General features: G+C 33.5%; 1 long non-coding RNA gene across 1 annotated transcript in view; it reads left to right on the forward strand.

Moving 5' to 3' along the window:
- LOC116089042 overlaps positions 1-2,687 on the forward strand; it is a 5,688-nt gene extending 3,001 nt beyond the window's left edge. The window contains exon 2 of the long non-coding RNA XR_004118117.1: positions 2,016-2,687. This is a non-coding gene — a long non-coding RNA (uncharacterized LOC116089042). The remainder of the gene's footprint in view (positions 1-2,015) is intronic.
- Positions 2,688-9,550: the final 6,863 nt, after the last annotated feature.

The following is a 9,550-nucleotide window of genomic DNA, read 5'->3' on the forward strand; positions in this document are numbered from 1 at the left end:
CTTTGTTCAGAAAATTAACTAAAAACTGAGAAGCAAAGTCACCTGGGACTGTAGTGTGCTTATGTTACAGTGAAGTGCCAAGGAATTTCCCTAATGTGTTACTAACAGCAAAAGGAAGTATGGGTGAAGTATATTAAAGTATAAGAATACTGTACAGCTTTGAGCACAAAACTCTCACCATAACATAATGCAAACAAAACCAAGAAGAGCGTAGTTCACTGGGGCTCCGTTTTTTCTAAGCTGCACAGATACACTTTCACTCTCTCTAAGTTTTAAAACAAGCACAAGTCACATTTGTTCTCATGTTATAAAAGAAAGGTTTTTCTTGGGAACAATTAGCACTTTGATATTACACCTAGAACTTTCTATGAGGTCTGCAGTTTTGTTTTTTGTACCTGGTATGTGGAAATATTATTTTTGCTGAAGCCTAAAAGCATCAGGTCAAGCTCAGACCACAAGAGAAACCTGCTATGGATTTTTTACTGAGGAATAATACTTAGAAACTCAAATTGAGACCATTAAACACATAAATATAAACACAATTGGAATAACGAGCTTATATTGATGCTTCTCATCAAACCCAACATCATATACTTTTCCAGTTTTCCCTGTTCCTCATCTTCTATAGTGAGAGCATTTATATCACCAGTAGGAACAACTCTCCTGTGCATACTGAGGAGTTACTGTCATATCAATATGCTTCAAAGTTAAAGGTCTATAAGAAGATACATTGCATCTCCATACTGCTCTTCCTTATTCTGCCAGTAACTACATTGTAGGGATAATTAGTCAATAATTTCAGCTTCATCATCAATATGATTATTTGGAAGATATATCCCCAACTGTCAAGTTCACATCCTTTGCAAAGAAAAACCTGATATATTTTGCTATTGTCACTAATAGCAACGTCTGGAAGCTATCCACATATAGTTCACTACTGTCACATAGAAATATATTTATGTCCTTTATTGGGAGAGCATATCATAATGCATTCTCCTGCTGCCATGTGTGTTCACTAAGATATCACATTTTTCTAAATATCATGTGTTAATGAAATGCTGGATTAGTTTCCACCATTTGCCCAATAGAATTTCAAGGTAATTTTTATGAGTGAGATTGTTAGAATAAGGGTCAGCATGTTAGATTCTGGCATGGGTCCCCAACTCGAGAAGAAACAGGAGGGAGATTGCTGTAAATTACATGAAGTTTATTATAGCCAGTATACTGGGTTCGTCCTACATTCATAGCAAACGGGATGACCAGGAACAAAAGCACACACACTTTTTATACCTTTCAGTACATGGATTTATAGCATGAGTTGGTTATTTCTCATTGGTGGAGCCAACTGTCTTTTGTTCTCATTGACCTTTATGCTCCAGATGAGGGGGAGATACAGATTGCATGTAGGAGGGGTGAGGGGGATCCACCCTCCCAGGGAGGTTTCCTGGAACCGGACATTACTCTCCACAATTAGGGCATCTCCTGGGGACTGATGTTTGCTCAGTAAACTCTTCTGAAGCTCTGTCTTTAGGCCTAATGGACATTCCTTGCTCCTTGGTATTTTTATGAGGTGTCCCTGTTTGCTCAATTTTTACAAGCACATGCAAATTTTCCAAAATAGGACAATCTGTACATCGCCAGCCACACAAAGCAGCCCTCTATGCTCTGTAATTTTGTCCTTGTAATATTACTAAGATTTTTAGATTTAATTACTTTTGCCTGCATATCCACATATATGCAAATATATTTGCATACACTCACCCATACACACACACACAAACTCTACACACATGCAATATATGCACCATAAAGATGCACACACAAACATAGACAAATACACATATACAAACACCTGTGAACATATAAATGCACAAATATACACATATCCATACACACATATGCACACACACATAACTTTTATTTTTTGCATCTTGCTTTTGAAGCATATTTCAAAAATACTTTTCCTACACTGAATTTTAAACTATTATATTCATATTTTCATATTTCTCTTTCAGGTAAACCCAGTTCTCCATGGCTGCTGGATGACTACACATTTATTATGTTTTTCCTTTCCCCCAAGTCTTCCCATTCCTAGGGGTGGGAACAAAATCATAGAAGAAAAAGTTACTAACCTGAAGGAGATGCCTATCAAGGTAAAAGAAGCATGTAGAACTCTGATTAAATTGGACCAGAAGGAAAGTCCTATTGGGAAATTATAATCTAAACACTACATTAAGGAACAAAGAAAGGATATTAAAAACTGCAAGAGAAAAATATCAAATAGTACATAATTCAGACCTATTAGAATAATACCTGATCTTTCAATGGAGACTATAAAAACCAGAAGGACCTGCGCAGATGTTCTACAAACTCTAAGTGATCACAAATGCCAGCATAGACTATACCAAACAAAACTTTCAATCACAATAAATGGAAAAAATGATACAGTAATGATAAAGCCAAATTTAAGTAATATCTATCTGCAAATCCAGACCTACAGAAGGTTCTAGAAGGAAAACTCCAGCTGAAAGAGGCTGAGGACACCGAAGACAATACAAGGAACAAATAATCTCAAATCATCAAATCAAAAGAGGGAAACAAACACATGTGCATATGCATCTACACATATACAAATATACCACCACAACAAAATAACAGGAATAATAAACACTGATTACTGATATCTATCAAAGCCAATGGTCTCTCTCTGTCAGAAAACAAAACAAAAAGAAAAACAAACAAACAAACAAACACCAGAGACTAACAGGATGCTTGTGAAAACAGGATCCAGCTTTCTGCACATCCAAGAAACACCTTAACTTTAAGGATAGACATCACTGCAGGGTGAAAGGATAAAACATTATATTGTAAGCAAATGAATCTAAGGAGGAAACTAGTGCATTTATTTTAATATCTAACAAAATAGACTTCAAACTAAAACTAATCTGGAGAGATAGGGAAGGACACTCCACACTCATCAAAGAAGAATATTCACCAAGAGGAATTGGAATTTTTAGTATCTTTGCACTAAACATGACAGCCATGTTCATAAATGTTACACTCATATAGCTTAAATCATATATTGACCCTTACACACTAAGAGTAAGAGACTTGTATACCCCAATTTTACCACTGGACAGATCATCTAGTCAAAATAAAACAGAAAAATACTGGAGCTAATAAACATTACAAACCTAGTGGATCTAACTGATAGTTCCAGAACATTTCATTCAAACAAAAGAATATCCATCCATTTTTTCAACAGCTCATGAAACTTTCTCCAAAGTTAATGAAATACTCAGATATGAAGTAAATCTCAAGAGAAGTAAATCTCAAGAGATAGAAGAAAATCAAAATAACACTCCACATACTATCTGACCACATGGATTAAACCTGGATATCAATAATAACAGAAAGCTTATGAGTTCATGAAAAGCAAAGAACTCTGTACTGAATGAAAAAAAATGGGTCAAGAAAGAAATCAAAGACATTCTACAGTTGAATGAAAATGAGTACACACATACTCAAACATATGGACACAGTAAATGTCCTAAGAGGCAAGTTCATGCACAACAATAAAAGCCTACATCAAAAAAATTTGTAGATCTCATATTAGTAACTTAACAGCACACCTGAAAGCTCTAGAACATAAGGAAGAAATCACACCTGAAAGAGGAGAGTGTAAGAAGCAAACTCAGGGATCAATCAATAAAACAGAAACAAACAAAAAAAATTAATACAAAGAAATCAATGAAACAAAGATTTTCTTTGGGAAAGTTGATTAGATTGATAAATATCCAAAGAGTAGATAAAATATCTACTAAGAGGTGAAAGAAAATACCCAAATTAAATTAACAGAATTAGTAATGAACATTAGGACATGAAAACAAACAACAAAGAAATTCAGAGAATCATAAGGACATACTTTAAAAACCTGTACTATACCAAATTGGAAAATCAAAAAGAAGTAACAGCTTTTGATACATAACACTTACCAAAGTTAAACAAAGTTCAGATAAACAATTTTAAAAAAATCTATATCCCCAAATAAAATGGAAGCAGTTATTAAGTCTCCCAAACTCCCACCCACAAATGGCCCAGAGCCAGATGGTTGTAGTGCAGAATTATGTGTGAATTTTAAAGAATTAATACTAATACTCCTTAAATTATTCCACAAAATAGAAAGCAAAGGATCATTGTCTAATTTGTTTAATGAGGCCACAGTTACACTGATACTTCAATTATATAAAAACGCAACAACAGCAAAAAAAGAATTTCCTTCTTATTTCCCTCATGAATCTAGGTGCAAAAATTCTCAGTAAAATAATCACAAATGGAATCCAAGAAATATTAATAAGCTCATCTACCATGATCAAGTAGAGTTCATTCCAGCTATACAGGGATGATTCAATATACATAAATTGATATATATATAATTCATTTTATAAACACATTGAAAAAGAAAACTTATTTCTTGAGCTGAAGAAAGGCCTTTGACAAAATTCAACACTTCTTCATGATAAAAGTCCTGGAGAAACTAGTGATAAAATAGACATAACTTTATAACAAAGCAGTTTTGCAGCATCCACAGGGCCAAAATGAATTTGAATGGAGAGAAAGTCAATGCAGTTCTACTGATGGGTTTGAGTCTCGGCTGGACGCATCTGCAGACACCAGGCCCAGACAGTTCCACGTGTAAGAGGTTTAATTGGGGAGTAAGGGGGATAGCGGCACAGGAAGAGAGAGGGGAGAGAGAGAGGGAGAAATGGAGGAATTGTCTCATATATACGGGTTGTGACGTAGTAGGTCCAGGTAAAGGTGGGAGTTGAACCCAATGGATTCTGGGAATATGGCGGCCGTTGCCCTAGCAACAGGTCTGTGGACCCGCCCATATCTGCCGCAGGTTCTGGATGCTAACATCTACTAAAATTTGGAGCAAGACAAGCTTGTTCTCTTTCTTCATAGTTATTCAATGGAGTCCTTGAAGTTTTAGCTACAGCAACAAGACAATCAAAAGAGATCAAGGTGATACAAACAAGAAGGGAAAAAAAGTCATCATTATTTGAAGATGATATGACAGTATATTTAAGTGATCCTAAAACTTCTACCAGGGATCTCCTAACAAACCCTGTTATCAAAGTAGCTAGATAAAAGATTCACTAAAATATATCAGCATCTCTCTTATATAGAAATTACAAATAGAAAGAAATCAGGGAAACAATACCCTTCATGATTGTCTCAAATAATATAGACTATCCTGGAGTAATTCTAACCAGATAAGTAAAAGACTTGTATGATAAAAATTTCAAGTCTTCAAAGAAATAAATTGAAGAAGATACCAGAAGATGAAAGATGGCCCATGCTCATGGATTGGTAGGATAAACAAAGTAAAAAATGGCCATCCTACCAAAAGCAATTACCAGATTCAGTTCAATTCCCATTAACATTTGAACACAATTCTTCATATAACTTAAAAGAATAACTTTCAGTTTCATATGAAAAAAAAAACAGGATAGCCAAAACATTCTTGAAAAATAAAAGAACGTCTGAGTATATCATCATTCCTGGGGTTTGGCAGAGCAGAGCTGCAGCCAGAGCTGCAGAGTTCCAAGGAATGATGGGCAGGGATTCACAGCCATAGTATAAGCCAGCTTAAGAGCCTCCAAGTTTAATTTAATTTGCTTGGTTGATTTTTGTTTTTGTTTAAATGGTTTTTGTTTTTCCCTAGTAGTGAGAATAACTCAAAATCAATGATCCTTTCATGGGAAAAAAATTAAATGTAGCCTAACTTCTAGTATAGAAACAATTACAACCAGGCATAAAGCACAATGCCAAGGTTGTTTGAATTTCTAGAGTTATTAGTAATTTATTATATGGAGAATGTTCTCTTCTCCTGCTCATATAACTAATTCTGAAATGAATGCTTAAATTTTATGATAAATTTAAAGAACAAAATTTATAATTTTGAACTGAGTCAATTGAATACATACTTTTATCTGCCTATGACTGCTAGGAAATTGACACTGCTCTTTAGGTTGTTTTCTGAAATCTCATAAATTCTACAAAAAATATATTATCTACAGCACAGTGGGTTATTAGCTTATTAAATAATTCTGATGCTAAAATGGTATTTCATAGAAATAGTCATTAATAATAAAGAGTTTACAGAAGTTATTGTTCCACCAAATAGAACACAAGTGGACATTTGTTTCATGTTGATAATATTTAGCAGATTAATTAACATGTTACTCGGGATTTATAAATAACTATCCAAAAGATCTTTAAAAGATACTTCATGGCTATTGCCTAAAGATATATTTTAAAATCCTATAGAGAATGCTTTTAATGCTATTATTTGTGGCTCTTTGAAAGGGCAAGGAACATGTACTTTATGTGGCAAACTCCACATGCTTCACAAACAGAAGATTATACCCAACCAGGTATAATCATTTATTTATTTATTTATTTATTTATTTATTTATTTATTTATTTATTTGGATATTTTCTTTATTTACATTTCAAATGTTATCCTTTTTCCGGTTTCTGTCCCTCCTGGAAACACCCTGTCACATCCTTCTTCCCCTGCTTCTATGAGGGTGTTCCTCCACTCACCCACCCACTTCCCTTGATTCCCCTCACTAGGACATATATAGGGCTTCATAGGACCATGGATCTCTCCTCCCATTGATGCATGACAAGGCCATCCTCTGCTACATATGTAGCTAGAGCCATGTGTATTCCTTGGTTTAGTCCCTGAGAACTCTGTGGGGTCTGGTTGGTTGATATTGTTGTTTTTCCCATGGGGTTGCAAACCCACTCAACTCCTTCAATTCCTTCTCTAACTCCTCTTTTGGGGACCTCGTGCTCAGTCGAGTGGTTGGCTGCTAACCCTTTGTATTTGCAAGTCTCTGACAGGGCCTCTCAGGAGACAGCCATATTAGACTCCTTTAAGCATGAAAGGTATAATTTTTATTTTATAAAATGTAGCAACTTAAAGTCAAAATGTGCTATAATCAGTCAGAGAATAGTTTTTACTAGCTATATTCAACCATTGAATATTTTAACTAACCTAATATATAAGCTAGCATAGGAAAAATAGTTATTTTTCTGTTCTATTTAATATCTTTACATCAGGATTTATAAATTTATTGCATATGATTAAATAACCTATAACACAAATTTACCTTAAAACTTACAATAAAGTCTTATTATTAATTTAATAATCAAATATATAGGTAATCTAAATATATAACAAGATATATATATACACACAGTGTGTGTGTGTGTTTGTGTGTGTGTGTGTGTTTGTGTGTGTGTGTGTATGTGTATATACAAGCTACTGTTTTTAAATTAGGTCTGCTCTATCATATGTATAATACAGGTATTTTAAAAATGACAGCCATAAGGCTTGCTTACATCTTGACTGATGTTCTGTTAAGGTAGAAGAAATCATGTGGCTGACCTTACTTAACCTTTACTAAGGTTAAGGAATACATGCCATGTAACTTCAACATATCTTGATTAAAATGACAAATATGAATAAATGAGGCAATTGAGCACTTCTGTTCATTATTATATCATCTTTAGACTATGGAGGTAACAGCATGTCTCTAAGATATTTTGAATTAGGATGGGATTTTGTATGACAGCTCCCAAAGATTATAAATATATACTCAGGTTTACAAAAACTAAGAGATGTATATCAAACTACTTATGTCTTTGCTAACATCAGGCATCTGGAAGATTTTAAATAAGAGACAACACAAGTTTGAAAAAGAAGCTGTAATTTATAAATAAGATTTACAAATTCCAGTGGTCTATTCAGGATAGCAAAAACTGACTTAAAGACATATGTCTAGTCCCTTTGCTTTAACTATTTGGATAAACTGAATCATGAAAAATGAAACAAAATAAAACAAAACAAAATGGTGATATTCTGCAATGGTATACTATGAAATAATATAAACAAAGAAATAAATAAAATTACTTCTCAATTTCTGTGTGAACAACTGTATTTATGCCTTAAATTTTTATTTTGTTGTGAAAGGGTTTTCAGTTAAATCATCCATTAGAATTTCAAGGTTCAAACTTAACAAAAATAAAACTGTAAAATCCTAAGCTTATAAAAGCAACTATTATGTTATAATGTGTTATAAGTAATTAAAACATGCAAATTATTGGTTACTCATCTTTTAAATAATCAAATTATTTAATGAACTTAAAAGTATATTTATAGTCACAATAAATACAAGCATAATTCATTTACAAGCACAAGCTTTATTTAGCCTTTTGTACATGTTTACAAGGATAAACCTAAACCAATAACTAAGTTTCACAGATAGCTTTTCTTGCTGACAGGATTCACACTTCCTTTAGTGTGATAAAAACACAAAATGGATTTCAGTGTAACTTTTATTATTCCTTTTTTTTTTTTTTTTAAAGCAACTTGGTTTACAGGAAGGTACGTAAAAACAATAAATCAACCCTATCCTCCTGAAGCATGGGAGCTATACTGAACATTTAGCATCTCTGTCTCTAGAGAACACAAGCAGAAAGAGCCTGCCTTGGAGAGAAAGCAGAAGACCCCAACTCAGGTTGCTGGCAGGCTGCTGCTCCAAAAGTTTGGTATAGTGGACTGTCTGTTTCTGAGACTACAGATGCTGTGTCTGCTGATGCTTGGTTAAAATACACATCCATCCAGTGGTGTGCTTGCCGTGTTAGAGAAATGAGAAATTTTATCTTGTCTTTTACATAAAACAATGGAGATATCTTCATCTCAGGTCTTTCAGGTAATGAAAGCCCAGATGCCACCCGGACTCCTTTACATTTATGATTACTAAAATTTCATTTTTTGAGTTTATATTTTTATACAAACATAGCAACTATTTAAAAATAACAATGTAAACAAGCTCAGGATGAATTTTTAAAAAAGAGTAAATTAAAATAAAAAATATGTTTTGAAAACATTTCTTCTGGATAATATATAATGGACCTCAAAAATTGCAAACGTAGTTTCATGTTTCTCAAATTCTCTTGGAGGCTAAACTGAATGCACAATTATTAGGAATTATGTTATTTTAAAAATTTCACCTAAAATTATTTTGACACAGCCCGAAAAATATGTTACATCAGCCTGTCTGCAAAGTGTAGTGAAAAGAAGATTTTCGATAAATTCTTCCTTCATGAAACTGTTATGCTTGGATACTGTTTATAGTTTTGTTTTATTTACAGCATCAGGTGGATGGAAATTTTCGTGATTTCACGGAAAACTCAATTGTTTTACCTTTCAGGATTTTCTGTGATTATTTTTCCGGTATCTCTATTAGAAAAGACTTAAACTCAAAATTAAAAATTGCCCTATTATTTGTTTGTTTATTTTTTTACAGAGAACATATATTTTAGCAAAAAAATAAAATTAAATAAAAAAAAAATAGAGTCTCCTGTAGGTAATGCTGGTCTCTATTTTCTATGTAGTCAAGGATGATGACCTTGAATTCCTGGTCCTCCTGCATCTATATCCCAAGTGATGGGACCACAGGCAAGCATAAGC

The sequence above is a fragment of the Mastomys coucha genome, unplaced genomic scaffold (genome assembly GCF_008632895.1).
Source record: "Mastomys coucha isolate ucsf_1 unplaced genomic scaffold, UCSF_Mcou_1 pScaffold14, whole genome shotgun sequence".
Classification (NCBI taxonomy): domain Eukaryota; kingdom Metazoa; phylum Chordata; class Mammalia; order Rodentia; family Muridae; genus Mastomys; species Mastomys coucha.